Genomic DNA, 24,804 nt, shown 5'->3' on the forward strand with positions numbered 1-24,804 from the left:
ACAGCAACCTCAAAGTCTTAGGCTTAAGTGATTCTGTTGCTTCAGCCTCCCAAATAGCTAGGAATACAGGCACCTGCCACAAAGCCCTGCTACTTTATGTTGCATTTGTCATTGTTGTTTAGCTGGCCTGGGCCGGGTTTGAACCTGCCAGCCTCAGTGTATGTGGGAATTCTCTCCTCAGCCTCCAACATCTGGAGGGTGTGTTTTGTCAGGAACATGTCAGGTGGCCGGTCTGGAAAGATTGGGAGTCCGAGAGCAGCACGCTGTATGTACCAAATATATCAAGCTCTGAGGAGTGAGTTTTGTTATTGTCTATTCTTTTTTTTTCTTTGTAGAGACGGAGTCTCACCCTATGGCCCTCGGTAGAGTGCTGTGGCATCACACAGCTCACAGCAACCTCCAACTCCTGGGCTGAAGCGATTCTCTTGCCTCAGCTTCCCGAGTAGCTGGGACTACAGGCGCCCGCCACAACGCCCAGCTATTTTTTGGTTGCAGTTCAGCCGGGGCCGGGTTTGAACCCGCCACCCTTGGTATATGGGGCCGGCGCCTTACCGACTGAGCCACAGGCACCACCCTGTTATTGTCTATTCTAATAGAAGTCTATTTCTGACAGTGCATTTTTGGTAATCTTAGAAATAGCCTTTTCTATGAAGAGGCATTGGGCCTTATAAAGAGGCATTGGATTAAGTCACTTTTAGAACAAATATACCTTAGAAAATTCTAACTTTAAGTGACCAGAAGATGGATTCTTTAAATTAAAAACAAAAATTCCTTAATTAAAAAAAAATTTTAGAGAGCTCTCATCATCTTAAATAATTGCCTTATTTATATTGATAAGAAGACCAAATTCAAAGAAAAAACATCAGTGTTGTTTGCTACCCTTAAAAAACAGATGCGCATAAATATGAATTAGACAAATGTTACTCCACCTTAAATCGCCCTCCAACTTATCTTCCTCTCTATCTTCAATTACCTATTCCTGATCTTCCAGAAGATCTTTTAGATAATAGGAGGGCCCGAGCTCCCCCACTGCACAAGGCAAACAATTGTGTGAGTGGCCCCTGTTTGTATCCCTGTTTTTTACCTTATTTGTGGCCTCATTTACCCAACCTGTGATGTGTTTGTGGTTTGTCTGTGTATTTCCCTTATATATTGAGGAAAATAAATAAGAAATGCACATGGGAAGCTCACTGTCTTGGAAACTATGATAAAGTGTTTTTTTCTTTCCTTTTTTTTGTTTTGGAGACAGAGTCTCACTCTGTCACCCTAGGCATAGTACCGTGGCATCACAGCTCACCACAACTCTTGGGCTTAGGTGATTCTCTTGCCTTAGCCTCCCGAGTAGCTGGGACTACATAAGCCTGCCACAATGCCTGGCTATTTTTTGTTGCAGTTGTCACTGCTATTTTAGCTGGCCAGGGCCAGATTCGAAGCCGCCACCCTCGGTATACGAGGCTGGCACCTTATGCACTGAGAAAAAGGTGCTGCCCTATGATACAGTGTTTTAAGAAAGGGTTTACAGTTTACCATGTGCTAACCAGTATGTATCCAGGAAGATTAAGAACTTTGTGTAAATAGGAATAACTCCAATGCCTTATTGTTCAGGTGATCATGGTATCCCTTAAGATAAAATTAGTTTTACACCTGTTATTAAAGTTCAAGTGTCCGAATATTGTAAAACTGCCACTTCTGTAATATTTCTAAATTTGCTAGATTCAACTGTAAGCTTATGTTCTTGATTTTAAGCTGCTACATTCTATAAGGCCTAAGGGCATATTCTCCCTACTTAGGCCAGAAACTATAAGGCACAGTTTAGTCCACAGGATCACTTCTTCCCTGCTCAAACTTTGTCCCCTAGCTATTCTAAGAAACTGAATGTTCTGGTTTCCTGCTTCCTGCCGTAAACTCTAGGCCTAGTAAACGAATTAAAGACACAGGTCTTGTCCTTTGTGGCCATATGAGACTTAGGGGAACAATGAAAAGACATTAGAAAAGACACCTGTGTTGTGGTTTTGATACCAGAATTTCTTTCTTCAGCAGGTCTTTGGTCTTGGAGATTCCAGAAGTGAGCCCATGGGCCACAGATCAGTGATAAAGTGAGATTTTGTTAGACAGAAAGGCATGCAGAGGGAGTGGAGAGTGCCAGAGCTTCTCTCAGGGAAGAGGAGACCCAAGTCAGAGGGTAAATATTGACGTTTATCTAGGGGTAAATATTGACCCTAAGGCAAATTTTAGCCAAAACTTGGTAGATAAAAACACCTTTATAAGCTAAATGAGTGGTTTTTTTTTTTTTTTTTGAGACAGAGTCTCAAGTTGCCCTGGGTAGAGAACTGTGGCATCATAGCTCACAGCAACCTCCAACTTGGGCTCAAGCTATCCCCTTGCCTCAGTTTCTCTATTTTTAGTAGAGATGGGGATCTTACTTTTGCTCAGGCTGGTCTCAAACTTGTGAGCTCAAGAGCTCAAGCAAACCATCTGCTTTGGCCTCCCAGAGTGCTAGGATTACAGGCATTAGTCACTGCGTCTGGCATAAAAGAGTGTTTCGGTTTTTTTTTTTTTGAGACAAAGTCTCTCTTTTGTCACACTGGGTAGAGTGCAATGGAATCACAGCTCACAGCAACCATAAACTCTTGGGCTTAAGTGATTCTGTTGCCTCAGCCTCCCAAGTAGCTAGGACTATAGGCACTTGCCACAATGCCTGGCAATTTTTTGGTTGTAGTTGTCATTGTTGTTTGGCAGGCCCGGGGTGGATTTGAACTCGCCAGGTATGGTGTATGTGGCTGGTGCCCTAGCCTCTGAGCTACAGGCACTGAGTCCCATAATAGAGTATTTTAACAAATAAATAAATGCAGTCCCTCCCCTACTACAAGGTTATTACATTTTTGCAGCTTTTTATTTTCCTCTGGGGAAAGGATTGAGATGTGCGCTCCTTACTCAAGGTAGAAAGTCCCAGGGATGTTTTAGGTTATTTTGTTCATAACCTTGCTAGATTCCCAGGGGTTGTGGCCTAGAGAAGGCAACCTGTTTGTGCTCTCTTACCAAAAAAACAAACAGAGATGGGGAGTCCTTGTCTAGCCCTGAGTGAAACAAAACAAAACAAAACAAAAACTATCAGTGTTATGTTCCATAAAATATCTCTCATTAGTAAAATGTAATACTTTGGCTGTTTAGATTGTTTAAGAGGCGGCGCCTGTGGCTCAGTCGGTAAGGCACCGGCCCCATATACCAGGGGTGGTGGGTTCAAACCCAGCCCCGGCCAAACTGCAACAACAACAACAAAAAAAATAGCCGGGCGTTGTGGCGGGCGCCTGTAGTCCCAGCTACTCGGGAGGCTGAGGCAAGAGAATCGCTTAAGTCCAGGAGTTGGAGGTTGCTGTGAGCTGTGTGAGGCCATGGCACTCTACCGAGGGCCATCAAGTGAGACTCTGTCTCTACAAAAAAAAAAAAAAAAAGAAACTGAATCTTTGCCAAAAAAAATAATAATAAGATTATTACCTTTTAAAGCTAGTAATTAGGCTCAGTGCCTTTAATTCAGTGGTTACAGCGTCAGCCACATATATTGGGGCTGATGGGTTCGAATCTGGCCCAAACAAAAATGACAATTATTACAAAAAATTGTGGGGTGTTGTGGTGGGCGTCTGTAGTCCCACCTACTTGGGAGGTTGAGGCAAGAGAATCACTTAAACACAGGAGTTTGAGGTTGCGGTGAGCTGTGACACCATGGTACTCTACTGAGGGTGACATGAAATTCTTTCTCAAAAAAAAAAAAGCCTTCTGATTATCAGTTTAGCCAAGTGAATAATTAACTTCATAGTAAACTGTGATTCTGTTTTGTGAAAAGTGGTTTGTTTTATCATTTAAGAGTAAGAAAAATTAAGACAGAAAGGAAAATAGCATTGTGTAAGAAAGAATGTTGTGTGGTAAATTTTGTCCTGAAACAGAACAGTTATTTAAGACAATGAAAGGCAGGGCAAAAAAAGAAAAAAGAAAAAAAAAGAAAGGAGGTTTTGGGTTTTGAATGTTTGTAGATTGTGTATTTAAATGAGGCTCCTAAAAGGAAAGTTGTAAAGGAATTTACATGTAATCCATGTTGACTATGTATTGTCTTTAGAATGTTTTGGCTTATAATCTTGTTTGAACGAATGCTTTAAGCCTTTGGTATTTGACAAATCTTCCAAAATCAAAACTCTAAATTTGGACTTTTCTTTTTTGAGACAGAGTCTCACTTTGTGTCTATTGGTACAGTGCTATGGCATCACAGCTCACAGCAACCTCAAACGCTTGGGCTCAAGCAATTCTCTTGCCTCAGCCTCCCAAGTGGCTGGGACTACAGCTGCCTTCCACAATGCTCGTCTATTTTTTTTTAGAGACAGAGTCTCACTTTGTTGCCCTTGGTAGAGTGCTGTGGCCTCACAGCAACCTCCAACTCCTGGGCTTAGGCGATTCTCTTGCTTCATCATCCCGAGTAGCTGGGACTACAGGCCCCTACCACAATGCCCGGCTATTTTTTTGTTGTTGTTGTTGCAGTTTTGCCTAGGTCGGGTTTGAACCCACCACTCTTGGTATATGGGTCCAGAGCCCTACCCACTGAGCCACAGGCACTGACCAGCCACAGGCACTGACCAGCCACAGGCACCACCCAAGGTAACTTTTAAGACATCTGATATGCCGTGCTCCAGACACACACTGGAAGCTGGCAGCTCAGTGCAAGGCTGAAACTTCAAGGGACTTTTCTTAATTGGACTTTGAACTGAATTTTGGGAAAGGCGTGGGGGATATCACATGGGGAAAAGTAAAAACTCATATGTGTATTAGCCCACCACCACAGTACTACTAAGGCCTGAGTAGAGAACCCAAGAGGAGTCACAATCTCCAAAATCTAAGTGCTGAAAAGTAATTAATATCAGCACCTGCAGAAGCAAGCTGATATTTATACCCCAAATTAAAATATATTGAAGTCTCAAAAGGGAAAATAAAAGAGGATTCAAAACAGAGAGGAGACTAGAAGCTAGTCAGCGAATTGAAAACCTACTCAATTGGTTCCCCTGGTTAACTACTCTCCTATTCACTCTTGTAGAACCCCTCATCCTACTCCTCCTAGAACATGTGTGAGAATGAAGAAGTAAAAGTTTGATCAAAGATTTGAAGTTCCCCAAGATCAGGAGTAGGGAATGAGATGGTGAGCTGGTGGGCCAGGGCCCACCTCATCCTTTCCCTTTCCTCAGAAAATAGGGATGGGAAGGGAGGCTGAACAGGGGACACAGGGGATGAGGCCTTGAAGAACACACACAAGATAAGATCTTGCTTATTTCGTGTTACACACACAGGCAGGATAAGGTCATGCTGACCCCATTTGATTCTAAAAATGGTTTTGTATCTAGCTATTATTTTACTTAACCAAGTAACTACAAGTGCCGTACATGCCGGTTGTGAAGTACATGCTGGTTGTGGAGTCCTGCGGCTTGCTTGCTGCATCATCCAACCTATGAAAGCTGTGTTTTAACCGCAGTCAGTGCTGCTTTCCCCAGTTCTCCCTGAGGCTTGTGGAGACAGCCAGCCTTCCGGTCTAAATAAAGGCTCCTTATTGGTATTTTGACGATTATTTATCTGGTGGTCTTTTATCGCCCCATAAGAAGTTTCGTTTAGAGGTGTATGAGAGTATGTGGATGTGGTGTGACTGAGAGTACTCTGAGGGTGGAGTTAGACCTCCCTTCACAGAGCCTAGGGGAGTGTTGGTTTGCTCCTCTGGCTAAGTGGCAGCTACAGTGGGAAATCAAGGTTGCCCAGGTTAAGAAATGTGTGCATGTGAGTGCTTGGAGAATGATTGAGATGAGTAACAATAGGTGGGGTTCACTGTCCCTTCACAGGGTGAAATGATTGTGTGAGTGGCCCCTTCTTCCCTGCTCCAGCTTTGCCCCCGGCTATTCTGACAGAAACTGGAAGCTCCAGGTTTTCTGCTTTCTGTCTCAGACACAGGTCTAGTCTTTGGCAGCCATGTGCCCATTTGAGAATTAGGGGGAAAATGAAAGACATCAGAAAGGATGCCTGTGTTGTAGTTTTGTTATTGGAATTTCTTCACTGAGTCCTTAGTTTGGAGGATTCGAGAATTGAGCCAATGTTCCACAGATTAGTGATAAAATGGGATTTTTTTGTATTAAGGGTTATGCAGAGAGAGTGGAGACTGCAAGAGCTACTGGCAGGGGGGAGGAAGCCCAGGTCAGAGGGCTTAGGTCCTTGGTCTAGAGGTAAATATTGGCCCTAAGAGATATTTTGGCCAGGATGGGGTAGATGGAAAAATACCTTTATGAACTGAAAGGGTGTTCTAGCAAATGAATAAATGCAGCCCCTCACCTTGGGCAAGATATTAGGTCTTTGCTGCGGTTTTTGTCTGGGTAGGGGATTAGGGTATATGCTCCCAAGTCAGGGTGGAGCCAACCAAAATGTTCAGTGCTGCTTTGTTCATGACCTTGCTAGGGTACAAAGGGTATGGCCTGCAATGTGCTTCTGCCTAGAGATGAAAGTATGAGTTTTGAGCTCACCTTGAAAGAAAATATTACCATGAGAATGTGACCACTTCTCACTCCCTACCTTAGGAATGTGACCTTTTGTAACTGTTCCAGGAGATAGCCCCAGGAGCTGCAGCAAATGTTTACTATTAAGCAAATATTTGACTGTTAGTCTTGTCTTAAGACAGTTGAATAGTGAACTAGAGTTCTTCTTATCTAGTTAGAGTCCCAGGTGTGTGTATTCTCTCTTACTTTATTAGAGCCCCTGGCATGTCTGCTATTCCCGCCTACTTTGTAGTTTTTGCCTTTATAAGTTTGTAAAAAACTGCTGTGCGGGGCTTGAGTTCTCGGCTCCTAAAAGAGTTGTGAGTCAAGCCCCAGTATACTGGAATAAAAATCCTCTTGCGTTTTTGCATCAAGCGACGTCTCTTGCGGTTGATTGGGGTGGTCAGAGCTCTGGGCTGAGTGGGGGGTGATGCCCCAAGTCTTTCAACCTAAGCCTGAAAATGGGGGTTCCCTGTGCAGCCCTGAGTGGGAAAATGTTATATTGTGTGTCAATGTTATAGTTCATAAAATATCTCTCATTTGTTGCTTAAATTGTTGGGGAAACTGATTCTTTGTCAAAGAATAAGACTCTTGCCTTTTACAACTTCTAATTATCAGTTTGGCTGAGTGAATGGTTGACTTCATAGTGAACTGTGATCCTATTGTATGGCAGGTGGGTTTTTGGGAATGAGAGAAAATAGACAGAAAGTAAAATGGCATTGTGTAAGAAAAGAATCTTGTGTGATAAATTTTATCCAGAAACAGAATGTTTGCTTAAGAAAGTGGAAGGCATGGCTTGGCACCCATAACTCAGTGAGTGGGGCACTAGCTACATACATCAAAGCTGGTGGGTTCGAGATCTACCTGGGCCTGCTAGATACCTGTTTAGAAATTGCAAACCTTTGCTTCTCTACTTTAAATGTTCTTGCCTAATGAGTTTGTTTCAAATACTCTTTACTCCTTTTCTTATAATACTTAAGAGGCTCTGAAGACTTCTCCCCTACCTGTATATCGTAGTTTTCTTTCTATTCTCTTCATCTAGTCTTCTTGTGTTCCCCCCAAAATTCTAACTGTAAATTTATGTTCTATCAAAAAAATATATATATGCATATCTATGTATATATACACATATATATTATGTACTATGATGTTGGAAAAGTTTTCCTTGTGCCAATTTAAAATGGGAAAATGTGGATACCCAAGTTTGCCATTGTGGATAAGCCTGCATTGGATTTTAGCAAAGAAGGGAAATATGTACTGTTTAGGTTCCATCTGAAAGCTCCATCAGTTCTATGTAGAATACGATGAAGTGAATGTGGCCAGGAGTGGTGCCTCACACCTGTAATCTTAGCACTCTGGGAGGCCAAGGCAGGTGAATTGCCTGGGAACATGAGTTTGAGTCAAGACTGAGCAAAAGTGAGACCCATCTCTAAATAATTGCCGGTTGTTATGGTGGGTGGCTATAGTCCCAGCTACTGGGGAGAATGAGACAAGAGGATCGCTTGAGCCCAAGAATGTGTGGTTGTTGTGAGGTATGGCACCACAGCACTCTACACAGGGAGGCAAAGTGAGAACTTGTCTCAAAAAAAAAAAAGATGCAGTACATACACTTGTATAGAAGATGTCATTAAAGGCCTAAAGTACGTCATAGTTCTGACAAACAAAATAATTAGAAAAGGCATGCATTCTAGTATGTTGAAAGGCTATTTAAAGACCTCCTTACAGGTTACACAACATGATAAATATCTCTACCTTGAGCTTTGCATAAAACTGTTTTTCTTTAAACTTTCTTTTCTTTTTTTTTTGAGACAGATTCTCACTTTTTTGCACTTGGTACAATGCTCTGATATCATACTTCACAGCAACTTGCAACTCTTGGGCTATAGTTATTCTTGTCTCGGCCTCCCGAGAACCTGAGAGTACAGGTATCCACCACAAGGCTCAGCTAGTTTTAGAGATGGGGTCTCGCTTTGGCTCAGGCTCATCTCCAACTTGTGAGCTCAAGTGATACACCTGCCTTGACCTCCCTGAGTGCTAGGATTACAGGCATGAGCCACCATGCCCAGTATTTTTGAACTAGTTTTTATCAGATTCTGATTTACTTCATTTGGCCAGTACTGTCACAGCAGTGAGATTGTGTCAGCACTTGTGAATCAGCACCTGCTACGAATTCATCCAAGTACAGTTAATGTTAATTTCATTCACTCAGTTATGGTTTTCTTTGACACATGTTCCATTTTAGCGTTCAGTAGATTCTCTCTATTATAAACAAGTAGTTTGGGGGGATTTTCCAACTGATGTGCATAAACCAAAACATTTTTTGTGAAGGTCTCCTTTCTTCTCAAATTTTCTTTTTATAAGGTAAAGACTCTCACCCATATTTACTGCCTCAATCATTAACTGGGACAAATTCAGCCACTACAATTTAGTGTATGTTTGACAAAATATTGTCATGGGACAGAATCACCATTGAGCTTATTGGAAATTCAGAAATTCAAGCTTCCCCATGTATCTTCTGAATCAAAATCTGTTTATTGTTGTACACATTAAAATATTAGAGGTACAATTTAACTCACGATGACATTTTTAGAGGAGAAATATACACAATGTATACTATTTGATGGAAATAAGCCACAACAATCTACATGCTCATATTGGTGGCCTTATTTTTGTATTGTGTCACACAAAAATGCATAGTATCTACACTGGTTCTGTGGATGTATGCCATCCTATTTCCACAGTGTTGGAGAACACATGAGACAATTCATCTCTCCTATACACATCTTATTGCATAATCCCACTCACTCATATAAATCAGAAACAGCTCTCTTCACTCTCTCACTTAACTGAAAGTGAAATTACATCTCCTCATGGCTTCTTGGTAAATACATTTGATTTTCTTTTTTTTTTTTCAGGAAATATTGATATTTGAAGATGTGTCTGTAGAATTCTTTATGGATGAGTGGGCCTTCCTGGACCCTGCTCAGCAGAATTTGTGTGAGAATGTCATGTTACAGAACTACAGAAAACTGGTTATTCTTGATGAGGATAACTCAAATACACAATTCTTAGTCTACACTAAGCATTTTATATTCTTTCTTTGCAGAAAGTCTTTATGGAGTTTCTTCTTTGATTACATGAGTTTATGTGTGTATATAGGCATAAGAAAAACTTAAAGACTCCTCAGTATAAGGAAGAAAATATTACAGATGTTCTATCTTAATTTTAATCTTATGCTTTCTTCAGCTGATGTATGTTTTTCACAAGATTAATGGTAATTTTAGACAGTGGCATAGAATTATTGCCTATAACTTTAAGTCAAATTTCTTTACTTTTTTTTTTTTCAGATAGAGTCTCACTATGTTGCCCTCAGTAGGGTGCCCTGGTGTCCCAGCTCACAGCAAACTCAGAATCTTGGGCTGAAGTGATCCTCTTGCCTCAGCCTGCCAAGTATCTAGGACTTACAGGCACCCACCACAATGCATAGCTGTTTTTTTTTTGTTGTTGTTGTTTTTGTTGTTGTAGTTGTCATTGTTGTTTGGCATTCCCAGGCTGTGTTTGAACCCACCAGTCTTGCTGTATGTGGCCCACACCCTAGCCGTTGAGCTACAGGAGCCGAGCCTCTAGCACAGAGGTTCTCAACTTGTGGGTCGTGACCCCTTTTTAATAATGAAAATACATTTCAGCATTAGGAAGGTTGAGAATCACTTCTCTAGCAACAAATTTTATTTCAGTAGTACTGGGTAGTGGAACTAAGAATCTTTTTTTTTTTTTTTTTATTAAATCATAGCTGCGTATATTAATGTCATCATGGGGCACCATACACTGACTGTACAGACCGTTTCACACATTTTCATCACACTGGTTAACATAGCCCTCCTGGCATTTTTTTAGTTATTGTGTTAAGACATTTACATTCTACATTTACTAAGTTTCTCATATACCTTTGTAAGATGCACCGCAGGTGTAATCCTGGAACTAAGAATCTTTAACGTTTAAATATTTTTTAAGTGTTCTAAAGTTAGTGTAAGAAACTTCTATTCATAGATTATTCCTTCAGGATTTCCTAAAATGTTCTGTTCTCTACTTTAGCAAGGTACTAGATTGTTAATTAGAGAATCCCAACGAGTCATGTTTCTTTCTCTAATAAAACAGGTCTTGGTATCTCTAAGCCATCACTTATCACCTCTCTGGAGAAAAGCAAAGAACCCTGGAAAGCAAAGATACAACAGACAGTAGTCAAGTACCCAGGTAGGTTGTACTGAATGATGCAGGTAACACTGGTCAGAGGTCCCAAGTTGAAAGTGGAAACCAAACAGCACAATGTGATTAGGAAAGCTTATCTCCAATAGAAATGGTGTCTGAGAAGCGTAGCTTTCATTTGCAACTCAGTTCTTATTTTTATTTTAGTTTTATTCTTATTTGCTCCTTGAAACAGAATCTTACTCTGTTGCCTCAGACTGGAGTGCCATGGCATGAGCCTAGCACAGAGCAACCTCATCCTTCTGGGTTCAAGTCATTCTTCTGACTCAGGCTCCTAAGTAGGCACCGGTATAGCCACAATGCCTGGCTAATTGTTTTCCAATTGTTTTTAGTAGAGATAGGGTCTTGCTCTGGTTCACGCTGGTCTTGAACTCCTGAGCTCAAGAAATTTTCCTGCCTTGGCCCCTTCGAGGTGCTAGGTTTACAGATGTGTGCCACCATGCCTGGCCATGTTCTTTATGTATTTTTTTTTAAATCTTGTTTATGTGGGTTTTTTTTTTTTTTTTTTTTTTTTTTTGTGGAGAGAGAGTCTCACTTTATGGCCCTCGGTAGAGTGCCGTGGCCTCACACAGCTCACAACAACCTCCAACTCCTGGGCTTAAGCGATTCTCTTGCCTCAGCCTCCCGAGTAGCTGGGACTACAGGCGCCCGCCACAACGCCCGGCTATTTTTTGGTTGCAGTTTGGCCAGGGCCGGGTTTGAACCCGCCACCCTTGGTATATGGGGCCGGCGCCTTACCGACTGAGCCACAGGTGCTGCCCTTCTTTATGTATTTTTGAATGTCTTTACTTTTCAGTGATATTCCTTCCAGGTAACAGTAAGAACTAACATCCCATAGCTTATAAACCACTGCAGTGTCTGACTGCTCTTCCTTTGCTTTTTTTTTTTTTTTTGAGATAGAGCCTCAAGCTTTTGCCCTGGGTAGAGTGATGTGGTGTCACAGCTCACAGCAACCACCAACTCCTGGGCTTAAATGATCCTCTTGTCTCAGCCTCCCAAGTAGCTATGATGACAGGCACTCGCCTCAATGCTTGGCTACTTTTGGTTGTAGTTGTCATTGTTGTTTCACAGGCCCAGGCTGGATTCGAACTCGCCAGCTCTGGTGTATGTGGCTGGCGCCTTAGCCACTTGAGCTACAGATGCTGAGCCTCTTCCTTTGCTTTTAAGGTCATAAAGATATTTATGTGTTTTTGAGAATGCCTGTGATATTTTATTTTGAATTCTCTTTAGGCCGAGTGTGGTTGCACATACCTGTAATACTAATAGTCTGTAATGGCTCGGTGCCCATAGCACAGTGGTTAAAACACTAGCCTCAGACAACAAGGGTGGCATGTTTGAACCTGGCCCAGGACACCTAATAGTCTGTGAGGCCAATGTAGAAGGATTCCTTTAGCTCAGGCAGACAAGACCAGCCTGAATAAGAGTGAAACCCTTTCTCTACTAAAAATAGAAACATTAGTTGGGCGTGGTTACTCTCACCTAAAATTTTAGCACTTTGAGAGGCTGAAATGGGTGGATTGAGTTCAGTAGTTTGAGACCAGCCTGAACAAGTGCAAGACCTCATCTCTACTAGAAAAAGCTAGCTGGGCATTTTGACAGACACTTGTAATCCCAGCTACTTGTGAAGCTGAGGCAAGAGGAGTGCTCAAGTCTAGGAGTTTGAACATGTTGTGAGCTGTGATGCCATTGTTGCAGGAAGACAAGGCCCAATAGAGAGAAAGAGAACCCAAACACCACGTTTATTAGAGGAAGGGCTTTATTTACTAGCCAGGTTATGGCATAGAAGAATTCCAAATGGACATGTTCCCTGACTGGCTTAGTCTTTCCCTTTTTATTGACAGTCATAAAGTTCCACCCTACACGTTCCTTTCTCATTGGCCAGTTTGAATTAAATGGGAGATTCTATGCTAATCCAGCCCATACAGAACTACAGGATTTCACATAATTTGGAAATTTGCAAGTTCCAGGAAGTCAAGTTTACAAATGCCCAAGAGCTGAGACACCATGGATAGTACCCTGCAGGTGTATCCTTGTGGTCTCCTTGAGAAGACCTGTTCTCCTAGATCTCACCCTTCTTGGCTATCCTCTCTCATTCCCCCCTTTGAGACTCCAATATATTTCAATTTAGGGGTCTCAATATCAGCTTGTTTCTCTAGGTACCGATATCAATTACTTTTTAGCACTGATGTTTTAGGGACTGTGACTCTTCTTGGGTTCTCTACTCAGCCTTTAATATTACCATGGTGGTGGGCTAATATACATAGGAGTTTTTACTTTTCCGTGTGAAATTCCCCCTCCCTTTTCCCAAAGTCCAAAGTCCAATTAAGAAAAGTCTTTTTTTTTTTTTGTAGAGACAGAGTTTCACTTTATGGCCCTGGGTAGAATGCCATGGCATCACACCGCTCACAGCAACCTCCAACTCCTTGGCTTAAGCAATTCTCTTGTCTCAGCCTCCAGAGCAGCTGGGACTACAGGCGCCCGCCACAATGCCTGGCTATTTTTTTTGCAGTTTGGCTGGGGCTGGGTTTGAACCTGCCACCCTCGGTATATGGGGCCGGCGCCTTACCGACTGAGCCACAGGTGCCACCCGTAAGACAAGTATTTTGAGGAGTTTCCTCAGGCTTCAGCTGTGTGTTCGCCAGCCACCTCCAGGTATGTGGCTGGAACAGGGCATGTAGACTGTTTTAAAAGTTACCTTTACTTTCCAAGGGGCAGTGAAGTCCTACTCAGCCAGCTGTGATGTCTCCAGGTGAGGATTTCCTTTTACCTTCACTGCCTCGCGTGTGCTCAGGATAATGTTGTGAAGTCCTTTCTACCTTGGTTTCAGGTTGAGAAGTTTCTGATTCTATACCTGGACTTGGTCCCCTGAATCCTCCAGAGGGAAAGGATATACAGACAGAAAAGACTGGAAGTCCTCAAAGGTCATTGCTCCATATGACTAGATTCCTGGGAGTACTGTCAGTTTACCTTAAACTGGTTGCAGGTGACACACTGTAGACAGTTTTGGCCAGGGCTGCCAGGTGGGAGATTTAGAGGTACTGGCCCAGCAACTTCATCAAATACTCCTGTCACCACGGTGGCTCCTAGAACCTGGGGGACTGCTACTCGTCCATCTGGCATCTTTATTCATTCTCTCTCCATTTCCTGGCTCCTCTCTGCTGCTAACTGTTCCTTCTCTTCCCAGGAAGTAGATAGGTGAGTGCTCCAGAACCCACAGGATGAGGGGAGCCACTCACAACACCTGGTATGATTTGGATGTAGAGCTTTTTGCCTCAGTACCAACCCTATTTTTCCCTTTAGTGATGGTGGAAGCGTCTCCTTGATGTTCAAGATAGTGCATCACTTCTTTCAACCTTCTGGAGTTTCCATAGTGCCTCTAGCGACTGAAGTATCTCTTGCTAAGGCTTAATGTCCTTTTCTCTGGAATTTAATAGTTCTTTCTCCTTTTATAATGCCCTGTGTACATGGAGAGTCAGAAAAGCATTCACATTTTTCTGTTGACTTGGGTCTAAGGTTCAAGTCAAGGCAATTAACTCAGCCTTTTGAGCCAATGATTCTTGGGGTAGGTAGGGGCTTAGCCTCTACAGTTTCTGTTAAGGTAACCACTGCATACCCAGCTCACCCCTCACCTTGGGCTGTTGTGTAGCTGCTTCAGTCTACATACAAGTCCCAGTTTGCAAATGTTTAAGGCTGGTCATGCAAGTCAGGTCTGCCCTAGAATACACATTATTTACAACTTCCATACAGTCATGTTCAGTCTCTCTTCCCCTGACTGCTAAGAGCATGGCTGGGTTCAGGGTGTTCTCTAGATGTCATAAAAGACAGTCCATGTCTCAGGCGTGGCCCCCCTGGGTAGGGTGCCCTTAAAAAAGGTCATTGACATATTGGAACAGCACAAATTTTTTTTTTTTTGTAGAGACAGAGTCTCACTTTACTGCCTTCAGTAGAGTGCCATGATGTCACAGGACTCACAGCAACATCTAGCTCTTGGGCTTCCGCGATTCTCCTGCCTCAGCCTCCCGAGCAGCTGGGGGAGAAGCACAAATTCTAATTCCTCAGCCTGGAATTTCTGGAGGTCACGAGCCAGCAGTTGTCCAAAAATTGTGGGTGTTTTGAACCCCTGGTGGCAACCTAATCCATGTGTACTGGATTGCAGTTTCCATGTCTGGTTTCTCTCACTGGAAAGTAAACAGACTCTGGCCTCCCAGAGCAAGACTTATACTGAACAAAAGCATATTTAAGTCCAGGCAAGTGTGTCACTTGGCTTCTGCTGGCAGCAGACTCAGCAGAGTATACAGATTAGGCACAGTAGATACAGTGTTACAGTTGCACCATTTACTGGGAAATTCCCGTTTCAGGTTTTAATTTTTCCTGAAGTGTCTATATAGACACAGTAGATAACATTTATTACTGCACAAATTTTTCCAGTGTGGCGAGTCTTAAGGCTTCAGAGTAAAAATAACTACTGTATATAATTATATATTCTTTGGCCAGTCTCTTAGTGCCATTTAACAGATTAGTTTACTAAAACAGTTATGTCTTCTTTTATGAGTTGACAGTACAGACAAAGCTGGGATTTAATATAGGTGGGCGACAGCCTCTTTTCTCTTTAAACCATTTTTCTCTCCAATTTCTCTCTTTACTAAAGTCAAATTATAGCAGAAGTAACTTTGTTGCCAAAATAAACTGTACCTTCAGTATACTGATTATTCGCATAAAGCACAGTAAGAATAATTCATTCTTAGCCATCTAAGCTCTTCTTTCCTTTGTAATTGGCTTTGCTGGAACCTTTTATAAGGAATCTTAGGCTGGACTTAACTGAAAGCTTTCACAAGCTCAGGTTTCATCTGTGCCATTAGATACCTGTATGCATTGGGTAAATTCCTCTTCTCTTGGGGTCCCAAGCATATTTCGATTCCTGGACCCATCAACAAGCGACTTTCATTACCTTCATTACATGTTTCCCACAGATCAGGAAACATTATTGATGGGTATCTGGCCAGTTTTCCAAAGGGCTTATTTCTTTTTCTTTTATTTTTTGTTAAGTCATTTGTACATAGATCATAAATACATTTATGCCGATATGGAAGTCAATGTGTTGATTATTTGTACAAATTGGAGTGCTTACATCCTACTAGTCAACATACCTTTCACCTCATTTACCCAATTACAGCATTAAGACATTTGTGTTCTACACCTGATAGATCAAACTTGTACTTGCAATGTGCTCCATAGGTGTGGTCCCTGTACTATCCCTCCCTTTGATAACCCACCCCCCTCCCCTTCCTTCTCCCTCCCCTTCTCTCCTTCATCCTCGGCTAAAGTTGCATTTCATTTTTCATATGCAAGTGTGAGTGATTATAAATTGGTTTCACAGTAGTACTTAGTGCATTGGATATATATTTTTTCCATTCCTGAGACTTTACTAAGAAAAATATTTTTTTTTAAACATTTTTTATTTTTATTTATTTATTTATTTATTTATTTATTTTTTTTGTGATTTTTGGCCAGGGCTGGGTTTGAACCCACCACCTCTGGCATATGGGACTGGTGCCCTACTCCTTGAGCCACAGGCACCGCCCTAAGAAAAATATTTTACAACTCCATCCATGTAAACATAAAAGAGATAAAGTCTCCTTTTTTTTAAGTGCTGCATGGTATTCTATGCTATATATACACCACAGTTTATTAATCCATTCATGGGTTAATGGGCACTTGGGCTTCTTCTATGATTTGACTATTATGAATTGAGCTGCAATGAACAATCTGGTGCAAATATCTTTATTGTTAAATGATTTTTGGTCCTTTGGATATACACCTACAAGAGGAATTGCAGGATCAGATGGCAGGTCTACATTTAAATCCCTGAGTGTTCTACAAACTTCCTTCCAAAAGGAATGTACTAGCTTGCATTCCCACCATCATGTAGAAGTGTTCCTTTTTCTCCACATCCACGCCAACATCTGTAGTTTTGAAATTTTGTGATGTGGGCTACTCTTACTGGAGTTAGATGGTATCTCAGAGTAGCTTTAGTTTGCATTTCTCTTATGATTAAAGATGGTGAGCATTTTTTCATGTGTCCGTAGACCATGTGCCTGTCTACTTCAGAGAAGCTTCTGTTCATGTCTCTTCCCCACAATGAAATGGGATCACTTGTTCTTATCTTAGTAATAAGTTTGAGTTCTCTGTGGATTCTGGTTATTAGACCTTTGTCAGAAATATAACTTGCAAAAATCCTCTCCTATTCTGAGGGCTGTCTATTGCTTTACTTGTTCTTGGCAATGCAGAAGCTTTTTAATTTTATCAGATCCCAGCAATGCATTATTGATGTTGGTTCAATTGCCTGGGGGGTACTCGTCATAAAGTATTCTCTCAGGCTAATTTTTAAAGCATTTCCCCTACAATTTCTCTAAGAATTTTTATAGTTTCATGTTTTAAGTTTAAGTCCTTTAACAAGTGAGAGTCAATTTTTGTTAGAGGAAAAAGAAGTGGATCCAGTTTCAGTCTTTTACAGGTTGCCAGCCAATTCACCCAGCACCATTTACTGAATAGGGAATCTTTCACCCAATTTATATTTTTAATAGATTTATCAAAAATCAAATGACAATGAGTGTCTGGATTCACCTCTTGGACTTCTATTATGTTCTATATATCTACCTCTCTATTTTTGTGCCAGTACCTTGCTGTTTTGATCACTATCGATTTACAGTATAGTCTGAGGTCTGGATGCATAATTCCTCCCGATTTGCTTTTTATTTCTGAGTAATGCCTTGGCTATTTGAGTTTTTTTCTGTTTCCATATAAAACGAAGTACAGTTATTCCAGGTCTTTAAAGTATGACAGAGGTGCTTTACTAGGGATCGCATTAAATCTGTAGATTGCTTTAGGTAGCATAGAGATTTTAACAATGTGGATTCTTCCCAGCCATGAGCATGGTATATATTTCCATTTGTTAACATCTTCAGCTATTTCTTTTGTCAGAGTTTCATAGTTGTCTTTATAGAGAACTTTCACATCCTTAGTTAGATACACTCCCAGATATTTCATCTTCTTTAGTGCTATTGTAAAGGGAATAGAGTCCTTGATTGTTTTTTCCCCTTGACTATTGTTGGTATATATAAAGTCTACAGAGTATTAATTTTGTATCCTGAGATGTACCATATTCCTTGATTGCTTCTAGGAGTTTTGTAGTTGATTTCCTGGGATTTTCTTTATAAATAATCATATCATCTGCAAAGAGGGACAGTTTGATCTCCTCTGGTCCTATTTGGACTCACTGGATTGCCTTCTTTTGCCTGATTGTAGTGGCTAAGACTTCCATTACAATGTTAAAAAGCAGTGGAGGCAGTGGACATTTTTGCCTGGTTCCTGATCTGAGTGGAAATGATTTCAATTTAACTCTATTCAATACGATACTGGCTGAGGGTTTGCTGTAGATGGCCTCTATCAGTTTAAGAAATGTTCCTTCTATACCTATTTTCTTAAGCGTTCTGATCAAGAAAGGATGCTGGATATTATCAAAAGCTTTTTCTGCATCAATTGAGAGAATCATATGGTCTTTGTTTTTTAATTTATGTGATGTATTATATTTATGGATTTACGTATATTGAACCATCCTTGGGACCCTGAGATGAAACCCACCTGGTCGTGATCTATAATTTGTTCGATGTATTGTTGGATTCTGTTTGCTAGAATCTTATTGAATATTTTTGCATCAATATTCATTAGAGGTATTGGTCTATAATTTTCTTTTCTTGTTGGATCTTTTCCTGGTTTCAGAATCAGGGTGATATTTGCTTCATAGAATGAGTTGGGAAGTATTCCTTCTTTTTGTATGTTTTGGAAAAGATTAAGTAATATAGGTACTAGTTAATCTTTAAAGGTTTGGTAGAATTCTGATGTGAAGCCATCTGGTCCCGGGCTTTTCTTTTTGGGGAGATTTCTTATAGTTGATGCTATTTCAGAAGTTGTTATAGGCTTGTTCAACGTATCCACTTCTTTCTGGCTAAGTCTAGGAGGGTGGCATGTTTCCAGGTATTGATGTATTTCCTGCAGATTTTCATACTTCTGAGAGTAGGGTTTAATGTTATTTATTAAGGATTTGTTGAATTTCTGAGGAGTCTGTTGTTATTTGGCCTTTATCATCTCTGATGAAATTAGGGATTTTACTCTTCTACTTCTGGTTAGGTTAGCCAAAGTTTTATGTATTTTATTGACCTTTTCAAAAAACCAACTCTTTGATTGGGTGACCTGTTGTATGATTCTTTTGTTTTCAATTTCATTTAGTTGTGCTCTAATTTTAGTTATTTCTTTTCTTCTGCTGAGTTTAGGGTTGGAAAGTTCTTCCTTTTCCAGTTGATTGAGATGTCCCATTAAGTTGTTGACGCCTCTCTTTCTGTTCTCTTGAGGAAGGCTTGCAACGCTATAAATTTTCCTCTTAGGACTGCCTTTCTGGTATCCCAGAAGTTCTGATAGTTCATGTCTTCATTATTGTTTTGTTGCAAAAGTTTGGTAATTTCCTTCTTAACTCATCTATGACCAAGCTATCATTCAGCATGAGGTTATTTAGTTTCTATGTTTTTTGTATGCGTGTGCAGATTGCTGTTGTTACTGAGTTGACCTTTTATTCCATGATGGTTCGAGAAAATACAAGGAACGATTTTTATTCTTTTAAATTTGCTGAGATTAGCCCTGTGATCTAAGATGTGATAAATTCTGGAGGATAATCCATGGGCTGATAAGAAGAATGTGTATTCAGTTTTGTTAGGATGAAATGTACTGTACATGTCTGTTAGATGCAAATGTTGAATGGTTAAGATTAAGTCTAAAATTTCTTTGCTTAGCTTCTTTTTGGAGGATCTATCCAACACGGCCAAAGGAGTGTTAAAATCTTTGACAATTATGGTGCTGGGGGAAATCAAGTTGCTCATGCCTGTTAGAGTTTGTCTTATAAATTGGGGTGCATTCTGCTTGGGTGCATAAATGTTGATAATTGAAATGTCATCATGTTGAGTGTTGCCCTTAACAAATAAGAAGTGATCATCATTATTTTACCTTACTTTAATTAGTTTAAAGCCTATTGTATTTGCAAATAAAATTGCAACATCTGCTTTTTTTCTGATTTCCATTTGCCTGAATTATAGATGATCATCCTTTCACCCCAAGTCTATGTTTATCTTTTAAGGTAAGGTGAGATTCTTGAATGCAGCAGATGTCTGGCCTGAGTTTTATTTCTTTTTTCTTTTTTTCTTTTTTATTAAATACTAGCTGTGTACATTGATATATTCATGGGGCATCCTTCACTAGCTGCACAGACCGTTTACTAAGTTTCACATATACCCTTGTAAGATGCACTGCGGGTGTAATCCCACTAATCCCCTTCCTTCTACCCACCTCCTCCCTCCTTCCTCTCATTTTCACCCCTCCCCCTATTCTTAGGTTGTAACTGGATTATAGCTTTCATGTGAAAACCCTAAATTAGTTTCATAGTAGGGCTGAGTACATTGGGTACTTTTTCTTCCATTCTTGAGATACTTTACTAAGAAGAAGATGTTCCAGCTCCGTCCATGTAAACATGAAAGAGGTAAAGTCTCCATATTTCTTTAAGGCTGCATAATATTCCGTGGTGTACATATACCACAATTTATTAATCCATTCGTGGGTCGATAGGCACTTGGGCTTCTTCCATAACTTAGTAATTATGAATTAAGCTGCAATAAACATTCTGGTACAAATATCTTTGTTATGATGTGATTTTTGGTTTTCTGGTTATATGCCCAGTAGAGGGATTACAGGATTGAATGGCAGATCTATTTTTAGATCTCTGAGTGTTCTGCATATCTCTTTCCAAAAGGAATGTATTAATTTGCATTCCCACCAGCAGTATAGAAGTTTTCCACTTTCTCCACATCCACGACAACATCTCTGGTCTTGGGATTTTGTGATATGGCCTAATCTACTGGAGTTAGATGATATCTCAAAGTAGTTTTGATTTGCATTTCTCTCATGATTAAAGATGATGAGCATTTTTTCATATGTGTGAAGGCCGCACGCCTGTCTTCTTCAGAGAAGTTTCTCTTCAAATCCCTTGCCCAGCCTGCGGTGGGATCCCTTGTTCTATTCTTGCTAATGCATTTGAATTCTCTGTGGATTCTGGTTATTGAACCTTTGTCAGAGACATAACCTGCAAATATCTTCTCCCATTCTGAGGGCTGTCTGCTTGCTTTATTTACTGTGTTCTTGGCTGTGCAGAGGATTTTTAGTTTGATCAAGTCCCAGTAGTGTATTTTTGAATCTGCTTCAATTGCCCGGGGGTTCCTCCTCATAAAATACTCGCCCAGACCGATTTCTTCAAGGGTTTTCCCTGCACTTTCCTCTAGTATCTTTACAGTTTTATGTCTTAAGTTTAAATCTTTGATCCAGTGAGAGTCTATCTTAGTTAATGGTGAAAGGTGTGGGTCCACTTTCAGTCTTCTATAGGTTGCCAGCCAGTTCACTCAGCACCATTTGTTAAATAGGGAATCTTTTCCCCACTGAATGTTTTTAATTGGATAGTCAAAGATTAAATAACGGTAAGTAGCTGGGTTCATCTTTTGGTTCTCTATTCTGTTCCAGACATCTACTTCTCTGTTATTGTGCCAATACCATGCTGTTCAGATCACTATGGATTTGTAGTATAGTCTGAGGTCTGGTAACGTAATTCCTCCTGCTTTGTTTTTATTTCTGAGTAATATCTTGGGTATTCGAGGTTTTTTTCTGATTCCATTTAAAATGAAGTATTGTTTTTTCAAGATCTTTAAAGTATAACAGTGGAGCTTTAATAGGGATTGCATTAAAATTGTATATTGCTTTGGGTAGTATGGACATTTTAACAATGTTGATTCTTCCTAGCCATGAGCATGGTATGTTTTTGCATTTGTTAATATTTTCAGCTATTTCTTTTTTTAAAGTTTCACAGTTCTCTTTATAGAGATCTTTCACATCCTTTGTTAGATAAATTCTCAAATATTTCATCTTCTTTGGCACTACTGTGAATGGGATAGAGTCCTTAACTGTTTTTTCAACTTGACTATTTTTGGTATATATAAAGGCTACTGATTTATGAATGTTCATTTTGTAACGTGAGATGCTGCTGTATTCCTTGATTACTTCTAAGAGTTTTGTAGTAGAGTCCCTAGTGTTTTCCAGATATACAATCATATCATCTGCAAAGAGCGAAAGTTTGATCTCTTCTGACCCCATATGGATACCCTTGATTACCTTTTCTTCCCTAATTGCAGTGGCTAAAACTTCCATTACAATGTTAAAAAGCAATGGAGACAATGGGCATCCTTGTCTGGTTCCTGATCTGAGTGGAAATGATTCCAATTTAACTCCATTCAATATTGGCCTGAGTTTTTGTATCCAGTCAGCCAACCTGTATCTCTTTAGAGGGCAATTTAAGCCATTCACTTTAATTGAGAGTAATGTTAAACCATATAGAGTTTTGCGTATTTAGTTTTTCGAAAGTCCAGCAAATGTTTTTAATCCTTTTGCAACTATGGTAGTTGAAATTTGATCAAAAGTTTCTGATCGAGTTTACTTTGTTGGTGGAGGATTGTGTTGTTCATTATGAAGGATAGGTCTGAGAATATCCTGAAGAGCTGGTTTAGTTATGGCAAATTTGTTCAACATGTGAATGCCATTAAAGTATTTAATTTTTCCATTATAGATGAAACTCATTTTAGCTGGATACAGCATCCTCGGTTGAAAATTATTTTGTTTAAGAGATTGAAGGTCGTTGACCAACCTCTTCTAGCTTGAAAGGTTTCAGCAGAGAGATCTGCAGTCATTCTAATGTTCTTCCCCTTGTAGTTTATGGTTTTCTTATGTTTTACAGCTTGTAGAATTTTTCCATATTAACTTCGGCAAAGTTAATTATAATGTGTCTGAGAATTATTTGGGTTGAGTCATGCCAGTGTTCTGAAATTGCTATCTGAATTTCAGAATCTCTTGGCATGTCTGAAAAATTTTCTTTGATTATTTGATGAAGTAAAGCATCTGTTTTCTTTACAACAACCTTATCACCTTCAAGTATTCCTATAAGGTGAATATTAGATTTCTTCGAATTATCCCATAGCTCACTGAGAGAATGATCTGTTTTTGTTCTCCACTTTTTTTCCACTTTGAGCACTTGGAGAGTTCAATATCTTTGTCTTCAATGTCAGAAATCCTTTCTTCTGCCTGCTCCATTCTTTTACTGAGGGATTCTACTGTATTTTTCTGGTCTTTGAGAGCTGCAAATTCTTGCTTCAATGTGTCAAAATGTTTGGTCATTTTGTCTTTGAATTCGTTGAATTCATGAGACATCTTTTCAATTACTGCTTTGAATTCTAATTCCATCTTTTCCTCCATTCGATTGATTTTGTTTTCTATCCAAATTCTGAACTCGATTTCTGACATCTCAGTTATTGGTTTATTAATGGGATCTCTTGCTGTGTCTGCTTTATTGTTCCTTGGGGGTGTTGATCTACTTTGATCATTCATGTTGCCAGAGTTTTTCCACTGATTCCACCGCATGATTGTTTTTCACTGTTGGCTAGGCCTTCAGGTAAGGTGAAATTGGATTGGGAGTTCCTGGAGTTGTGGTTAACCAGCCCTTTTTTTAAGGATCTGGGACTGATGACTGCAGCTTTTCCCTCTTTAGCTTTGCAAAGTACCTGTACAGTATTACAGTCTGAGGCTGAGGAAACCTGCTTGGTGTGTTGGGGTTAGGTGGCTCTGTCTTTTATTCAGCTGGTTCTTGTCTGATCCTGGTGGATCAGTGACTCTTGTGAAGTCTTAGCTGTGGAGAAAAACAAGCAACTAAGACACTCCCCACACCCCCCACCCACATGGACTGGAAGAGGAAAATCAACCCTTCCCATTACTGTACAACTACAGTACCACGCGAGAGGGTCCTTGGGTGATTGGCCCATGTTAGAGGTTCCAAACCAATTGACACAGTCAGTACAAATTCTCCAGTGGGAGAGTTCAAGAGGTCTCCAGCAACTAGATGTCAGAAGTCTACTGGCTGCTCACATTTGGCTTGATCTGGTGCTCTATGGAGTCAGAAAGGCCTACCCGGTAGCAGAATTGGACCAGGGGGCTGAGTCTCTTTCTCCACTTTGCTCCTTTTTCATGCCCAGTCACTGGTGAGGGCTGCAGTCCTGCTCCCTCCAATAAGCAGATGTTCCAGGGATTAATACCTGTCAGTCAAAGGAAGGTCAGTGCCCTCACGCCCTGCCACTGCCCTCTGATACCTGTTAGCTGGGGGCACTGAGGCCTGCCTGCCTCAAGTGCTCAGTAGCCACTAACATGTGTTCCACCTGGACTCAGTCTAATCCTGAGGGTACCAAGTCAGCAAAAGCTTTTCTCCCTCAGCCACTGCACCTTTGCCCCTGCTGCTCTGCAGCACAGGTACCCCTATAGAGTGAGTTCTGGTTTCTTCTGGCAGTCCTCAGAGTTGAGGAGGTGTCGCTCCAAGATTAGACCTTGGCTGGATCACTCTATTGGCAGATCTTTGTGGAAAGTGATACTGTGCAGTTCCCCTGCCACTGCCGAAGCTAGGGAGTTCTGGCTATTAGAGCAGCTCTGGGAGTATGTGGCACACAGATCCAGCAGCAGGCTGGGGGATGCTGCACACAATTCTGGCATTGTCTGGTGCTCAGTGGCTTTGCCAAGGAGAGCGCTTGGCTCATGATTCTGGCCGAATGGGATGGTGGCTCTAGAAGTCTCTTGCTGGGTGGGGAGCTGTGCAGAGGCAGGGAGGGTGCCAGGTACAGGGCATGGGACCCTCGGCTCTAGCAGTCTCTTGCCCTGTGCAGCACGGAGGCAGGGAGCTTGTTGGGTGCAGGGCAATAACGCATGGCTCTAGCAGTCTCTGGCTGGACGGGAGCTCAGCACAAATTCAGGGAGGGTGCCAGGGACAGGGGCGGTACACACGGCTCTAACAATCTCTGGTCTCACATGT

General features: G+C 40.9%; 1 long non-coding RNA gene across 3 annotated transcripts in view; it reads left to right on the forward strand.

The window, feature by feature from the left end:
• Nucleotides 1–24,804, forward strand: part of LOC128573007 (uncharacterized) — a 104,017-nt gene that overhangs the window by 8,093 nt on the left and 71,120 nt on the right. For 2 of the 3 annotated variants that reach the window (XR_008376293.1, XR_008376295.1), the window contains exons 2-3: nucleotides 10,707–10,802; nucleotides 13,642–13,735. This is a non-coding gene — a long non-coding RNA (uncharacterized LOC128573007). The remainder of the gene's footprint in view (nucleotides 1–10,706; nucleotides 10,803–13,641; nucleotides 13,736–24,804) is intronic. The other variant, XR_008376294.1, reaches the window with a different exon arrangement.

The sequence above is a fragment of the Nycticebus coucang genome, chromosome 20 (assembly GCF_027406575.1).
Source record: "Nycticebus coucang isolate mNycCou1 chromosome 20, mNycCou1.pri, whole genome shotgun sequence".
Taxonomy (NCBI): domain Eukaryota; kingdom Metazoa; phylum Chordata; class Mammalia; order Primates; family Lorisidae; genus Nycticebus; species Nycticebus coucang.